Here is a 16,426-nt window from a genome sequence, read left to right as displayed (position 1 = left end):
AGCTTTGGTCAAAACTATAATGGTATGAATACCTGAATTTTGGTTAAGTTTATTAGTGGAAAACAGTACATTTAAATGTTTGCTTCCTCAGGTTTCCAAATGGTACAATAACATCTAAAATGGTACAAAAACATCTAAATCTAGACTACAGGTGAGCCCTATCAGAAGTTCATTGTAATCACAGTGATCCAGCTGGGTTGGTGTGATCAGTGGGTGATAGCATGGCCTTCATCAGACTGCATTTCTTGTCCTTTTTGGGGAAGATACACCTAAGGCATCCTAAATTACTAAAACTTTGCTTAGTGTAAATTCCATAAACTAGAAGAAAATAAAGGATAATTAAGACAAATTTTGTGATTAAGACTACTGTGTTATTAAGACTTGTGACTTTTTTTTGCCCTGAAATGTAATCCAGATAAAAAAGTTGCAGAGAGTTGTTCATTCTCTCTGTGGCATTTATTTATGCAATAATGCATACAAAGCAATCTTTAACTATCACTGTGTAGGATATCAAGTTATCTTTAATTATCACTACAGAATGGTTGCGAAATCAAATACTGTTGGCAATCAACATTCATTATACAATAGCATAGATTGCATCTGTTCATATTACTAGATAAGCAAGGAAAATCAAAACAGTGTCTGATACATCCACTAAAACTGTCTGAGCGAAATATTGTATCTAACTCTCTTAATATCTCTCAGTGACTTTCATCTGATTAAAGTCCAAAGATACATAACCACAGATGCAAATTTTTTAGTGCCTCAGAAATTAAATACTGTTATATTTCAACAGCCTGGATAGTTGGAACCATACTCCAGCTGACATGATTATAGGCACAGTATAAACTCATGATAGAGAGCTGTCTAAATCTCTGAGGCCGCAGGTGCAGGATTATAGCAAAGCCCATTGAAACATACAGCTTTCTGCCTAAATGCATGAGTATGAAATTAATTAGGCAGTTGATCACATAATAAAAGTATGATGGATAATCTAATGGAAACTACCAGCTCAAAGTCAATAACAAACTTGATTATTTTATTAGATGCAGCTGATTTTCAGTTCCTCTATTTACAGGATTTTGAGCTTAATAGAAGACTTAATTTTTTTTTTTTTTTAATGAGAACTCAGTGTATTTATCTCTGCTGGAAACTATAATGTGTAAGCAATGTAGAAATTGTAGATAGACATATCTGTAAGTAAATCTCTAAGATACTTGGCTGAAAAGCACATCAAAGTGCAGTGAAATAATGAGACAGGCTCCAGCTGTTGGATTCCAACAGCTTTTGATTTGTGCTCTAGTAGAAGCTCCAGGTTTTGATTCTCTGTTGATTATTTCCATGGTACTGGAGATGATTTGTGCATTATTTAAAAAACAGGGAGTATATAGCAAACAAGGTTGAGTTTGCAAACTGCATTTGAAAGGACATTTTCCTTCCTGATGTGTTATTGCTTCCTATTCCTGTGCTCCCCATAACCAGCTGCCCTGGTTAAAAAATCCTTTTAAAAGACATATGTAAAAGATTTTACAAAAATAATAGGTAAGGTCATCAGAAAACAGTGTGAACAAAAACTCCAAGATTGTCAGTTTGCAGACAGCTTTCTTGCTTCCTTCTTGAGTAGGGAGGCTATTGTGGAAATTGTTTTTTTCAGAGCCTTTTGAAGCTTTGCACATCTTAACACGAAGCTGATCCTGTCAAGGAATTATTACCAGCAGAAAGCAAGTGCCATTAAAGAACTTTGGAGGCATTATAGAGGCCATGGGTTTAGAGTCAAATACATTGATCACATTGCTGTGTGAATATGCTGATGGCACTGTGCAGATAAAAATCTCACTCTGGAGAAAATTCAAAAACATCTGATTCTCTGAGTTACACTCCTCCTGATTTTTGTTTAGAATGACAGACTAAAAAATCAGAATGCTTCAGGGAAAGTGTTGATTCTCACTTGTTTCTAGAATTAAGGTTTACATCTGTTTCTTCTATAAATTTTAGGGTCATTTATCATTTTGGTGGTGGATTACAGAAAGGTTGTTGCCTGTTACCAGAATGACAAAATTCAATCAAGTATACTGGAAAATGTTTGTGATTTTAAAAGTTTACTCTTTTTCTGGTGCAATTTGATAGCTAAAGGTAAGTGGATGTTTCCCTGCAGTTTAGCCAAAGCTACTTAAAAAGGTATTAGGAAACAAATCCTTTTTTTTAATGTAACCTGGTGTTTCTGTTGAAATGGATTTCTTATTAGAGCAGGTTTTCTCATAGGTTTTGAACTTTACTTACAAGATGATATCACAGTAGGCAAACTACAAATGCTATTTAATAGTAGCAGGTGGCTATATTTGATATGCCTGATTCAAGCATTCCCTTCAGAACAAGTCCATTGTAATTTCAGTATCAAATATAGAAGCAGTCCAAGGAGCAGAAGTGAAATCACACATCTTACTGAATCTTGCATTATATCTAGCAGTCTGGAAAAACCTTTCTAACCAAGGATTGAAGGTGTTCACTATCATCTATTGGTTCATTCTCTGAGTGCAGTTTGACATCTGGAGTTTGAATCTGATCAGTCCAAACAAACCATTTAGTCCTGCTAACTAGGCTTGAATCTTCTCTGGCTGTGCATTAAAAGGAAGAGTCGACTGTTAAAACACTTTGTGTGGGCTTTGACTCAGCCTGTGTGGAAGGGAATTTATTGGTTTGATATTCCAAGAGGTCTTGGATAGCTGAATCCTTGATTTTTGCTGCATCTAGAGCTGTACAAGACTTGAAACTCTGAGGTCCTTCCTAAAGCTTGACAATGAGTGATGCAGATGTGTCTAAAGCTTTGGGAGAGTTCAAAATAAAGGATGGATGGAGGTGAGAGTAAGCAGGTAGTAGGAACACACATGTGTTACACATCTACTTCATTATTTATTTGCTTGTAAATTTCTGACTCAAATATCCTAGAAAGAAGTCTTAATTTGATTGTAGGGCTTGTCTCTTTCCAGTTTTATTTATTTTTCTTTTAATCTTCATAATATTACTGTTTCCTCCTGAAATGTAACTTATGGTGAGGCTAAGAAAGAGATGAAGTCACATCTAAAGCCATTTACTCAGTTTTAGAAAGCGATCTTCAATCTACCTGATGAGATCTAGTACCAGCAGGACTCCAAAGAGTAAACTTTTATTTGTATATTTGCAAGTTCACCCAGAAATTTTAAGAAAATTATCTTTAAATATTTAAAAGAACGTTCCTTTGGTAGTGTGTGCAACTAAGGGGACAAAAAATAGGAGGCATAGGTTAGGTTCTACAGATTTTTGGGGCTGGTCTTTGGCACTGGTATGTCTTGCTTGCTCTGGCTTTTTTCCTTTTTCCCATTGTGAAAACCAAGTGTTTCCTGACTGCCACTCTCTAGTCCAGTAGCACAATTACAAGCACTGATTTGGGTGAGGTACCAGCCAGTACCTGCATAATTCTGTTACATCCAAGTTTGAAGACAAAAATCCTTCGAAAGAGCAGTGCTATGAGTACAAACATAGCCATTAAAAAGTACATCAAGCTCATCACTGTGACATTATTGGATCATTTGGAACCCCTAATTAAGGAGACTAAAAGCCATTCATAACATTCAAAGTCAGCACAGTCCTTGTGCCAAGGAGGAGAAGCTGTCAGAAGAGATCACAAATGTGTCTTTAAAGTAGCAGTAGAGAAATTGAATTTCAGGTTTAAACTCGTGGTGTTAAGGGTTAAAACTGACCATCTGTGTACTTTTAATTCAGTTTTTCTTGAAAGAAATGGATCATCTATATCTCTAAGTTCCACTGACAGCCTGTGAAGGAAGCAGTGGTAGCCTGCACTTGTGCTAAGCCCATTTTGGCACCAAAATTTGTTGGAATGGAGTTCTAAGCACCATCACATTTCCCTGAATATTAAGATGAAAATAATGAGTATCCTATTGGGATAGACCAACTGAATACTTTGGGTTCTACTCTAGGTATGCAGAGTAGCATAAATTTTCTAAAATTAGTCTTTGTTTTGATATTTGCATATATTCTTGCTTCCATACATGGTGTGTAAGTGCTAAAAGCAGCACCTGTGATAAGACTGAAACATTAAGGAATATACCATCTTAGAATATGGTAAATGCAATATGAGGTAATGAATACATCAGTGTAACAATACAATGCCATTTTCAAGGCAAAGGTATTTATTAGGAGAACTCGATGCAAATGACTGGGCTAGATACATAGCAAAACAATAAACTACTTTTTATTAAAAATAACTGAATTAATAATATTTATGCTTTATCTTTAATAATTGAAAACAACAAGACAGGATTTGTGTTCTTAAAGTTCTAACTAGTCAGTAATATCAGCTATAATACTCCCATTTTAAAAGTGACCTTTTAAAGATGCTCTATAAAGTTAAATTTTAATGAGTGGTAATAAATGGGAATACTTTCCATAGGAGGAAATGCAACACTAATCTGAAGCTTTTGCTGTCTGTCATCACCTCCAGTACTGGGTTATGTATCCTCTTTCCTTGTTTTCAAGTATGGGAAGTATATGATGATACTACAGCACTTTAAGGAAATTACAATACTTTTAACAGTACACTTTGTCCAAGCTGCCTTTTTGGATGAATAACGGTGTTTCTATTGCTTTCATTATGCTTTTTCTGAGAAGTACATCTTTTTTAGCAGTACAGTGTACCATACAGGATTCTGACATTTTCCTGCTCAATTCCTGCATTGAATAAGGGTTGGTTGGCAGAAGAATAATTTTGGATTAATTAAAATTATTAAAACATAGGTGTGTATCTCTGAGAAAAATTGTCCTGGCTTTTCCAAAAGCTTGAAGGCTAGTGGCTTTTCAAGGATTAATCAAAAAGCAAATAAGTTTTATGAGGGACATGAGGGGAGCAGAAGGGGAAGAAAAGGGAGAGGAGGAGAAAGGAGGGGCAACTTGCATCATTAAACTGGTAAACGGTACTAGAATATCAGCCTCCCTACTATCAGCAATGATTGGAATTAATCCAGGAGCTCAGAATGGGTCTCTAAATGTGTCTACAATTGTACCCTTTGGCATAGATTTCCATTCTCTGTCCCTTGGGCACTGAATTTCATTTCCCCATTTGCTAAATGAGAACAATTTATCCTAAATCAACGATAATCAGAGTAAACACTATTATTAATTTATTGTTTCCAGACTAGAAAAAAAATCCCAGTAAAATGAAGCTCTCTGCTTTTATCAGTGCTTTCCCTACCCCTTTTGCCCTGAGGATCCTATTAGCAGAGAGCTGAGCAACTCTGTTTCATCAGAAATAAATTATGCCTCACTTTTTTTAATGTAAGTACTGAAGGGTTGTAAAGATTAGAAATATGTTTGAACCCACTATCACTTGATGTTATTTTCCTTGATGTTCTGAGCTTCTTTAGGGGAATGAAACAACATGTTCTTCTGAAAGCCAAGAGCAGAGCTTTTTTAAAAGAACACCAGCACAGATTTTGGTTGATGGACAAAATAATTTAGATTCTGTACAGCAGCAATATTTAAAATAATGTATAGGCAGTGTGAAACAGAACTGTCATAATTCTGGCATGTATAAGAGGCAGAATGTTTGCAGGGCAAATAGGTGGCAGAACTAGTCACCCTCATTTTTTAAATAATTAGAAAACTGTAATTCCCCAGAAACAGTAGACTAATTCTCACTTTCTTCACAAAGGAGCTAAGGATGAAAAAACACCTTTAATTAATAAACACTGCTGGCACTACTTTGGTAACAAGCTGCTGTAAATGAAACTCTTAATTGCCTCTGAACACAGTATTGTGTATAAATTCATGTTACTCTTTAAGTGCTGGTCTTTGTTATTGCTATTTTACATTTTTGTAGAAAGTAAAAGTGGCTTTGTCAACTCCTTGTTGTACTGAGGGAAGCTCCTGACAGCTTTCCTTTTGTGAGGATCACTGAGATCACCCACAATTCACCCAAAATGCTCTCTCATGATAGCTAGAAGAGACAGCACTCAGCACACAGGCTAAGTCAAAGCTAGATTAAATGCCTTATGATGCTTCTGTTAATGAACCTAGGCTTTAAATCTGCAATGAAGTTTTATGATGAAGGAAAATATTTTTAAAAAATTATGACTTGCAAAATAAATATATAAGACAATATCTTTATATATTTTAGATTTTGTTGCAAACAAAGTGTTTTGGACGGTTTTACAAAGTTGCGTAAATAAGTGTTTATTCATTGTAGGATGCATTCTGAGATTATTTTTGTTTTCTTAAAATTAACTTTTTTTGGCTGTAACTGTCAAAGACTCTTTGATAAGGGCAGGAGCTGCATCTTCTATACTGGTGAAGAAAACACCAGAAGAAAGCAGGATAAGAGTATTTTGTCTCCATGCAGTCATGATCCTTTGATTTTTGAATTCCCAGAACTCTTACTTCCATTATTGTGAGCTTTGGAAATAAGAAGCTGTGAATGTAATTTGTGAAGCATCCCTGCATTGGCACGATAGGAAAAGGCATCCAGGTCAATCCATGCTTAGGGACTGAAGAGGCAATGAAGAGGATGGCAGAAACAGATGTTGTCTCACATAGAAATGTTCAGCTCTATTGCAATGATTTTGATTTTGAGAAAACTTTTATCAAGTTGTAGAGTATTGTTAAAATTATTTTTTTTTAACATGTCATATTTAAATGCTTGTGGAAAATGCTGAAATTTGGATCCATCTACTTACACCTGATGGTGGCATTGAAAATAAGCATTCCTGTTTTCTTCTTTTTAGGATTACTGAACAAGTGAATAGTCAACAGTCTTGAAAAGAGCAGATGGAGGCACTGGTAAGTTGTAAGACATTTACTTTTCAATCCAGAGTACAGAAGGAAAACATGTTTGGAATGGTTATACTTCCTTGGTTTGATGGTCTCAACAGTTCCACAAAAGTTATTTCAGCTGCTTAGCATAAAGCCTCAGGGATGCACTCAGTGCCCATACAGACATGAGGATTCCTGGTGTATTTTGTTGGGGATTTTTTTTTCTCTGTGTGGAGATTGGTTTAGATGCAAAATGGATTATGAGGTTCAGTCTTTGCAGAAGGAGGCACTTGCACTCAGTAATAACAGTCTGAGACATGGGTTTATGAGGGGATCAACAAGTATAAAGATGTAACACTATTGATTTTTTACACACTATTGGGTGAAACCAAATTAAAAAAAATAATAAAAGGATGGAATCTAAGGGCACTTTCAATTTAAATTTATTGAATGAGACTATGAATGTTCTGGCACAAAAGACATCCTTGCCAGCCAAGAGACCAGTAGCTTCTTGTTTGTAAATGTCAGTCATTAAGAGTATTTCCCAGTAACAGGACTGAGAGTGGGCATCCAGGCTGCCAGGCAAATCCCTACCTCTTGCACCTCCCATTAGGTGCTGCCTAATTGCTCTGAAGTCAGCACACAGACTGGAGGAGTGCTGCTTATTTCTGTTCCAAATGAAGTGCTTTGGACAAAGTAGAGCAGATGCAGCCCCTCTGAATTCCCACAACAGATGGAAGAAACAGTTCTATTGCAGAATATTCTGGGAGTGTTGAGTTAAGATTTGCTTGGCTTTAAATACCTACTTTCAGGTAAGCTTTAAAACAAGCCAAAGTTGTTCTCCAATCATCTAGAAGCAGCTTTTTGACCCTTAGTGTTACAAGGTGAGATGGGTGCACTCTAGTGTTTGATAGATTGCTGTTTGTACAAAATATGTAATATTTGCTATATAAGAAGAAAGTAAATTAATGGGACACTTCACATTCTGATGGTTAGAACATAAACTTCTGGAATGTGAGGAAACAGATAAATAACTATTGAGGTCAGATAATGATGACCTTTGTTTACCTTTGGAAAACAGCTTGTTTGAAACTCCAAAATGTGTGGGGCTCTTATTTGCCATGGTTATTATTCTGTGCCTCACCTTTGAAGTTCATATTTTTGTTCTTTTTTTCAATTTCTCTTTCTAATGATTCTAAAATTTAATATGGTAGTCTGATAGCTCTTGAAAGCACAATCTATCATATCCAGAAATTAATTAAAAGGAAAAGCTACATGAATGGCTATGGAAAGGCATGCATTAATATCTTACCCAAGATGTTTTAAGGTGCAGTTTCAAGGTCAGCATGGACATTCTGGATCTGTGCTGCAGTCAGAGTGGCAGCTTTGATTTCCTCACCTCTGACCCCAGATTCCTCCTTCCTACTTACACTGGCAATTGCAAGGGTGCAGTAACCCAGTTAGAGGAAGAAAAAAAACACCACTAAAGCCCCAAAGGGTTCCCCCACCCCTTCCCAAGAGAACCCTGTCCTTCAGAAAGTGTGAGAACATTTTTGCTGAAGGACCAGGTTTCAGTGTGATGTTTTTGTGCAGCTCTGCAGTTGGAATTGTTAATGCAAGGGGAAGCAGTACAGGAACAGCAGCTTTAGATAAATTTTTGGGTACTTTTTAGGGAATTTTTTTGAGCCTGCGGGGGAGCTGCTTCTGAAAATGCTCAAGGCAGCAAAATCCAGAGAACTTATCCATGACTTAGAATAAATTTAAAATTATGGCAAAAATGTTAGTTCACAAGCTTCTATGATTCAGCTTCCTGTAAGACAAAATTTTAGTTTTATCTTTAACCATCAGTACATAAATGGTGATTTCCCTTTAGTGAGTGGCACTAAGTGCTGCAGATATCATTAGGTGCGATTTCACTCAATCAGTCATTTCTTAAAGTAAGTCAGTGTCATAAAGGTGGCTTGAGGTTTCTAGGAATCCTTGCATTTAGTGTTTGTTAGCAGAAATAAAAAGGGACAGTCCAGATACTTTATTAGCACTTGAATTTTACTTACATTTTGGACATTTGTATGCCTGATATTTATGTTTGAATATATTTGCATGTCTGAAACTTATGTTTTAATACATTTTAATAAAAGGAGATTTAGTATTGTCTTTGTGAAGTTGCTATAAATGCTTTGTCTGAGGAAATCCATGAGCAGCACAAAGCTTCAAGAACTAAAAATGTACCTAAAATTAAATACACAAGGCAATGATTACAAAGTAGACATTGGTGCCAAACAGGGAAATGTTTGTAATCCAGAAAATGTGCAGAACCATTTATGCTATTCAAGGTCATCACAGGAAAGATAGCAAGTAAATTTCAGAGTTATCTTTAAGATTATTAGGACTGCTGGAAAAATCAAGCCCTGACATTATCTATGTCAGGAATAAATAAGGTTAAATATGAGTCAAACAGGTTTGCGACAGCTCTTATTTAAAATAGTTTTTTCATTAAGTAACTCTTCTATTGATCCATGAATCAAAGATTAACATGGAAAAAAGAAATGTATATACATGTGTATTACAAAATACTTGCCATTGCTTCATTTCCTGAAAAGTGGAAACCTAAAAAAGAAACATTCTGATAATTATTAAAGTTTCTAGCAATTACCTGCCTTAAAAGTTATCATAGTCTAAAGTAGTAGTCAAAGACTTCATTAAAATTAAAGGAAGAAAAAGAAATACAATACCTTTTAAATATAAATCTTATTTTGTAAACAGCTCTTATAGTGTTGCAGATTTTTTTTCAGTATAGTCAATGGCAAAATGCATGTATTACTAATATACAATTTATTTATTTTAATAATTAGTCGGTAAGATCCACCAAACTCCCGAGAAATTCTGTCCCCAAGAATTCTTAAATACAAGATCCCCAGGTGTTTACAGCTGAATCATTCACAATGTAGATCAATCAAGTTTTGATAAAATGGTGGTGATAAAATTGTGTATAGCAAGAAAAGAATATTTCAGCTTAAAATATGTATTAGAGTAACCTGAACAAGATATAAAATTAAACGTAAAGTAAAATTAATCCTAAATTGAAATTAAATGTGCAACCCATATCCCAGGTAACCCTTGTGATGAATGTGGCTAGAATGGTTACATTGGGATGTCCTGCATCTCAGTAATAAATGCATAGAAAAATAATTTCCAGTTTTCAACTAATGGTCAAGCATATGAACTTCAGATTTAGAGACTTTAAATGTGCAAAAATATTTGAAAGTTACAATTTAAGCAACTTATTATGCATTCTCAACTTAAAAAAAAAAGTCATATCGATATTTTTTTTCAAGTAGCTGAACTGCAAGTTAGTTTTTCTGTGTAAAAGCCAGAGTGGGGAATTGAGGACAGAAAGGAAAATTGGCTTTAAGGAAAAAGGATGGTATCCTAGCCAACCACATCATGCATGACAAGGGCATGATAGCTCATCATGGCAAGGAGTTGGAGAAAGTGGAGTAATTTAGTGTAATCATATGTTTAGAGAAACATAATAAGTAAAGGACTAATGAATTCAGGTAACACGGGTTTGTCTCCTGTGCTTGTCAGGGTCCTGTAACTGAGTAAGTGTCATTTTGCTATGTGATAATAATAATACATCTTCTCCTTTATGCCTTCTGTCTTAACTATTTGAAACCACACACTCATCAGGTCAAAAGCTAATGCATATTGTGTGTGTGAACAGTAACCTATTCCAATGAGTGTATTTATCTTAGTTGCTTAAATAGCTCCAGTGCCATATCCTCCTAATCATCACTGGTGACTTCTGGCACTTGGAGTGTAACACTGCATAGCAACAGAATTTGGTGTCTGTATAACCCAACCATGTCTTCTGTACATCTGATAGCTCTCAGGGATTAATAGTGTGATTTCCTTGGAAATAGTTGGGCTGAAACTATGCTATCATTTGGAAACTATATTTGCATCCATGTTATTTTCTATAATTAAATTATTTTTATAGAAAGGGTGTATGGGGGTGCTTGTTCTCAGCAACATTGTGTAGCATATTGTTGAGAAATTCTTTTCCTATTCCAGCCTCTTAGTAGAAAATCACTTTTACATTAAGTCTAACATTCAAAATGGGATATTTTCCTTTTTTTTTTAGTGAGGAACAAATACTGGCAAATTCAGTCTGTCAGCTAAATAAGCCTATATAGCATGTTCCTTAAGAGTGCAAATGTTACTTTAGAGTTTGGACTTGAGATTCAGATTCTCCTGTTAAGGACATGGTTTCTCTCAAAAGAATTCTTCTCTCACAAGCATTTTCAAAACAGTGTTAATACTTTGTGTCTGGCAAGAAATGTAGTGAACAGTCAACTAGGCTCTGTTTGAAATTTTCTCCTCCAAACGTGAACAAAACAAAGGAAATACAGGCAAATGGAACTGAATTTTTTAAACCTTTTTTCTCATTCTGTTAGTGCAATCTCACAAAGTCTGAGAGAATACAAACATGTTTCATCTCCAGTTTCATTCAATCTGTTTTCACTTTTTTGACAATTCAATATGGGTATATTTGAGAACTTAACGTCAGTTCTTTCTTTTTTAACTCTCCTTTTCTTTCCAACTATGATTGTTTATTTTATATATATGTCATTTCACACTTGTATTTTTCATCTACTCCACTGGGAAAAATAGGCTAGTAAGAGTGATGTTCACTTTCTGAAACCAGTTTTTCTTTCAGTTCCTTTTAAAGGGGCTTAAAAGAAGGGAAATGTAAAATGCTGAATTGGAAATATTAGGATTTTTACTGCTATTACATAACAAAATGCTTGGAAGGGATGGGCGAAATCCAAGTTTCATTTTTCTGAAAAAAAGCAAGTTATCACCAAATCTCTATTTTGGAAAAAACAAACAATTGTTGTTCTTAGAAGACAGTGTTTAATAATACAAAATATTTGTCTCCATGATGTCAGTGTGTAAAAAGTGGATGGACTCATGTTGTGATTCTTTTATTGTGAAAAATCAGCTCTTAAAGCTCAGTTCATACATCCACATTGAAACTACATCCATTATGATTCTGTACTGCAACCTTTGAGGAAACATAGGCTGCAGCTCCTAGTTTATATTGATTGGAATTAATCTTCACACTGTTAATCTCATTGTTTGCCCTGAAAAGTAAGATCCAAACTCATTTTTGGAGCTTGGGAACTGAACAGATGTTTACATGAGTTGTGTACTCAATGCTGCTATGGAGGGTAGGCTTCAAGCAAAGACTTGTACAGCAAATTTCAGCCCTTTTGATGTGTTGGTGATTTCACGAGTAACTCACTGAGCTGTTCCCCCTGAATGTGACAAACATTCCTGTGCAGCAGCACCTGATCCAGTGGCTGTGCTGGCATCAGGGGCCAAGGCACAAGATGTCATTTCAGACATCCAGGGTCACAGGCAGGATTGTGGGGGAATGGCAAAGCACTGTGCCCTGCTTCTCTCCTTGCCCTGTTCACAGCCTCCCACGTTCTATTTGATATTTATTAATGCCAGCATAGGACCAGTTGCATGCCATTTCCTTCCCTTTTGGTTTATTCCCTGTCATCAGCTTACTCCAGCAATACACAGAATTTCTCTAGACAATGTGTTACCTCCTTACATTCTGTCTGATTGCACTTCTCTCTCCTGCACACAGCGTGCTCCTGCTCCTCACCATCCATAACACACTGTAACCATAGATACCCTGCACAGTTCAAACAGGAACCTTCAAGGCTCCACAATTGCTCCTGTAAATATTTTGATGAAAAGAGTGATTATATTTCAGATTAAGGCTTCAACAAGAATATTAGTTAAAAACATTGATTAAGGGATATAAAAGTATGTGCTCAGCAGTGTGAAATCCCTAACAGTACAGGATGAAGTTGAATCTGAGATTCACAACTATTGTATGTTATCATGAAGTGTTCCTCAAAGGCACTTTATTTTCATATTAGTGATTTCTTAAGGCTTGATCCTAAGTCTCTTGCACTTGAAATAAGACTTTCCATTTATTTTAATTTGCTTTGGTACATAGATATTTTATAGTTTTAATTAGTAGTTTCAAAATTGTGCATTACACACTTTGTAAAGTGCTCATGATAATTTCAAATGTAAAATATTATTATAATATTTCATTTGAGTCCTATGCAGCCCCCACAACAACTGCTTTGAAGGTATTCACCTGGAGAAATATTTCAATTGTTTTTTTTTTGAAGGGAGGAAAGAAATCCTATACTTATTATGACAATATATTTGATTTAATGTTGTCCTTAACCTCATTAGGGAAATTTTTTATAACCATTTTTTTTTAAGCAGAAGTTCTGTCTTTGTATATGGCTATTAAAATCATTATACATTTTTAGGAGTAAATAAATTTAGGAGAACAGAAATGCATAATGCAGCACCCTTTTATCAAGGGCATGTACCACGCACCAGATGGAAAACAAACTGTGTTTACAACATTACCACTATCGCCACTGACACTACGAGATCTACAATATGTTACAGCAGCAGCTCCATTAACCTTGCTAGTTCTGTTAGAGTTGTCTGGTACTTTGCCCAATCTGTGTTTGTTGTCAGCAAATGGATCAAATTAGGAGATTTTCATTCTGTTTATTGACCTTTTTCCTCCTTTCTCAATTTAGGCCATAGTTCATTAAAAATTGTTCTACTATTGCTCTGTAAAATACTGCAAATAGATGGCTGTGGATCTGTCTTTTACTCCACATGTAAATTATGCCATCTTACCTCAGAGGTGAAACTTCAGAGCAGCCATGGATAGGAAATGTGCTGTAAAACACCAACCCTGCCTGGCTGGTGGTGTGGCCTTTAGGAGCAGCATTAGGACACGCTGCTGTCCTTCAGCACAGCCTTGCCCATGGGACCTTTTCCTTTTCAAATTAGAGCAATCCTCACCACTCCAATTTATGTTTTTAATGTAGCCATACCTATTTGTTTGACAGCTTGAGAAGCTGGTGGCAATGTTTTATTTTGTTAAAATGAGTTAGCTAGTAGAGTGATTCTGTGGCCCTTGCCTCGATGCTTCACTCCATCCCGGTGAAAGGTGCTCGGTTTCCAACCTGTGCCTGTCCCAGAAGAGGCATCTCACACCATTCCATTATCAGCTCACTTCAGCAGCATCCACTGCAGGCCATATGTTCCCACCCTGTGTTTGTGCTACAGAAATTCACACGCAGCCACATGACAGCCCAAGTCTGTGAACTGATCCAGCCCCAACAGAACTGCTTGCTGCTGCTGTGATTTTTGGCTGGATAAGTCTCCTACTCACTCCTCACTGTGTGGCTACAAGAGCACTTCCACCTCAAGGGAGAACAAAACCAAGTGTCTTTGTGTGAGAAGAGCACAGTCACTCCCCTCCCTAATGATGCTTACCAGATTAAATTGATTGTGGACTAAGATGTTATGTTAGCTAGAAAATTAGAATGCCTCAGAAAGCCATTTTCAATTAGACAATTATTCGAAATAAGGGGACATCCCTCATACACCTACTGGCAGACACCTAAACCCTTCCTTAGCATTCTTTATTTCTTTCTTCCCTTGGCAGTTCAGTTCATTAAAACCATAAAGGAAACAAAGCCATAGGGGTAGGAAAATTATTTCAAAGACTGAGACAGAAGTAACCTGATGCTGGCTTTGTGCAACCTCCCTTCCACTTCTTCCTGCTGTGTGAGCAGTGCTGAGCAGGCAGTTGTGATTTAGATCAACTTGCCACAGCAAGCCAAATAACCTCCTGACCTTCAGTTCTGTTGTGATACACAGGGCTCATTTTCTCTCAGCTAAAAGCAACTTATACTGAAGGAAAATAAGGCCTGCTTCTCAGTTTGGACAAGATTTGAGGCATTGCATTAACAGTCAGGCAGATGGAAGTGGTGGGGTTTTTCTACTGTATAAAATGTGGCAAATTTAAAAGTTGGGGGTTTGTTTTGGTATCCTTATATTGACCTACATCTTCCAAAGAGAAAAAAATGATAAATAATGAAGGGAAAAAAATTAATAATTTGAAGTTTTCCGCAATCTTCTTTGCTGCAGTCCCATTCTGCTTAAAGCCTGTGTCAACAAATCATGGTCTACATATGGACAGTCAGAGCAACACTTATGATTCTGAACATTTACCCTCAATTCTTTCAAATTTAAATAATATATAAAACAGTTTTAGAATCCATCAGTCACTATAGCATGGGTTATTTTCTCTGTCCATGAGTACTACATTAATGCAAAGCTTATCTTGCATTGGATCTGGAATTTTGTTGCATAAGTTGAAGCCATTTGGTGAAAGTCTTTTCATATTAAGACTATGTTAGTCTGAGTGTGCCTTGGCAAAGCAGCTTGATGTTTTCAGATAAGGGATGATCTAATCAGTTGGGGAAAAAAACTCCATTATAATCATCACTGTTGATACGAGCAGGAAGGTCATAGACGTAAATGAAAATATATTGACTTACAAACTCCTGAATTTATCATTGCAATTGCAGTTATTTATGTTACCAGGATTGGTACTACCAGGACATAAGTTGTGACTGTATGCTTTCCTGGTTTTAGCAAGGGAGAGCATTTGGGATACAGCTTAAATTTACCAGCAGGAACTGATGCATACCTTTTGGGCATATATGAACATGGTTTGAGTGATATGATGTCTTCTGCTGTGGAACACAGCCCTCTGAACTGACTTGTATGCATCCTTTTTTAAAGCCTGTAGGCCACACATGGTTTCTGTACAATATCTGCCTACAAGAAAGCAAAAGCATCCTTTATTTTTAGTCAGGTTTAGTTCATTGGTGTACTACTAGTAGTGTAATGTAGGTGCACCAATAAAGGAAGAACAGCTTGTGCAAATTCTCTTTGAGGTTAAACTTCGGGTCAGGAATAAAATAATTGCAATTTTGCATTTTTCTGGTATTTGCTGGAAAGATTTCTAAAGAATGCACCATGTTGGGAGAAAGATTTCCTTCCATAGCTGCACTAAATTAATCACTAAACTGTGCATTCCTAATGAAGGAAGGTGTATACTCTTCCAAGTAAAGGTGACTGCCTCACTTTGATCTGCTCTTGAGAACTAGCAAAAACAAAAAGGGCTGTTTAGGGTTTTTATTCAAGACTGCCTTAAATAAAATATTTAATAACAACAACATAGTATGCACATTTTTTTCTTCTTCATGGTTATTATAAAAATATTTACAATAATTTATTTACTATAGCAAGTGGCATTTATTCCCATGTATTACAAACATTGTCTTCCATGTTTGCTTTCAATATGAGACATAATATTTCTGCCCTTTATTATTCCTTCTGAATTTATCACAACTATTTTAAAAATTACTTTTCTACCTGAAAATACTATGCATAGGCATAGCATATCTCCTGTCTGAGATTTCTTTTGTGTTTTCTACTGGAGTTGGCTTCTCTGTCAAAGCAGATTAAGCCAGTCATGGAGCAGTTTTGGAAGCCTCCATGTGATCTGTCATATTTACCTTTAACAGGCTGCAATATGAGACTGAAACATGGGATCTCCTGTCACAGCACAGTAGAAATAGGGCTTTTCTGTGTACCTGATAATAGAAGAGGTCACTTTTTAGAACATCTTACCTTGCAGTAAATGGGT

The 16,426-nt window shown here is 36.1% G+C and overlaps 1 protein-coding gene across 4 annotated transcripts in view; it reads left to right on the top strand.

The window, feature by feature from the left end:
* The window catches only part of TENM2 (teneurin transmembrane protein 2), a 1,518,527-nt gene that overhangs the window by 635,465 nt on the left and 866,636 nt on the right, over nt 1–16,426 (top strand). For all 4 annotated transcript variants that reach the window (XM_085591001.1, XM_085591002.1, XM_085591003.1 and 1 more), the window contains one exon: nt 6,774–6,828. The gene's annotated coding sequence lies outside the window, so the exon portion shown is untranslated. The remainder of the gene's footprint in view (nt 1–6,773; nt 6,829–16,426) is intronic.

This window comes from Lonchura striata, chromosome 13 (genome assembly GCF_050655825.1).
Source record: "Lonchura striata isolate lonStrDom1 chromosome 13, ASM5065582v1, whole genome shotgun sequence".
Lineage (NCBI taxonomy): Eukaryota > Metazoa > Chordata > Aves > Passeriformes > Estrildidae > Lonchura > Lonchura striata.
The sequence above is the reverse complement of the archived record's forward strand: the minus strand, read 5'-3'. Positions and strand labels throughout refer to the sequence as shown.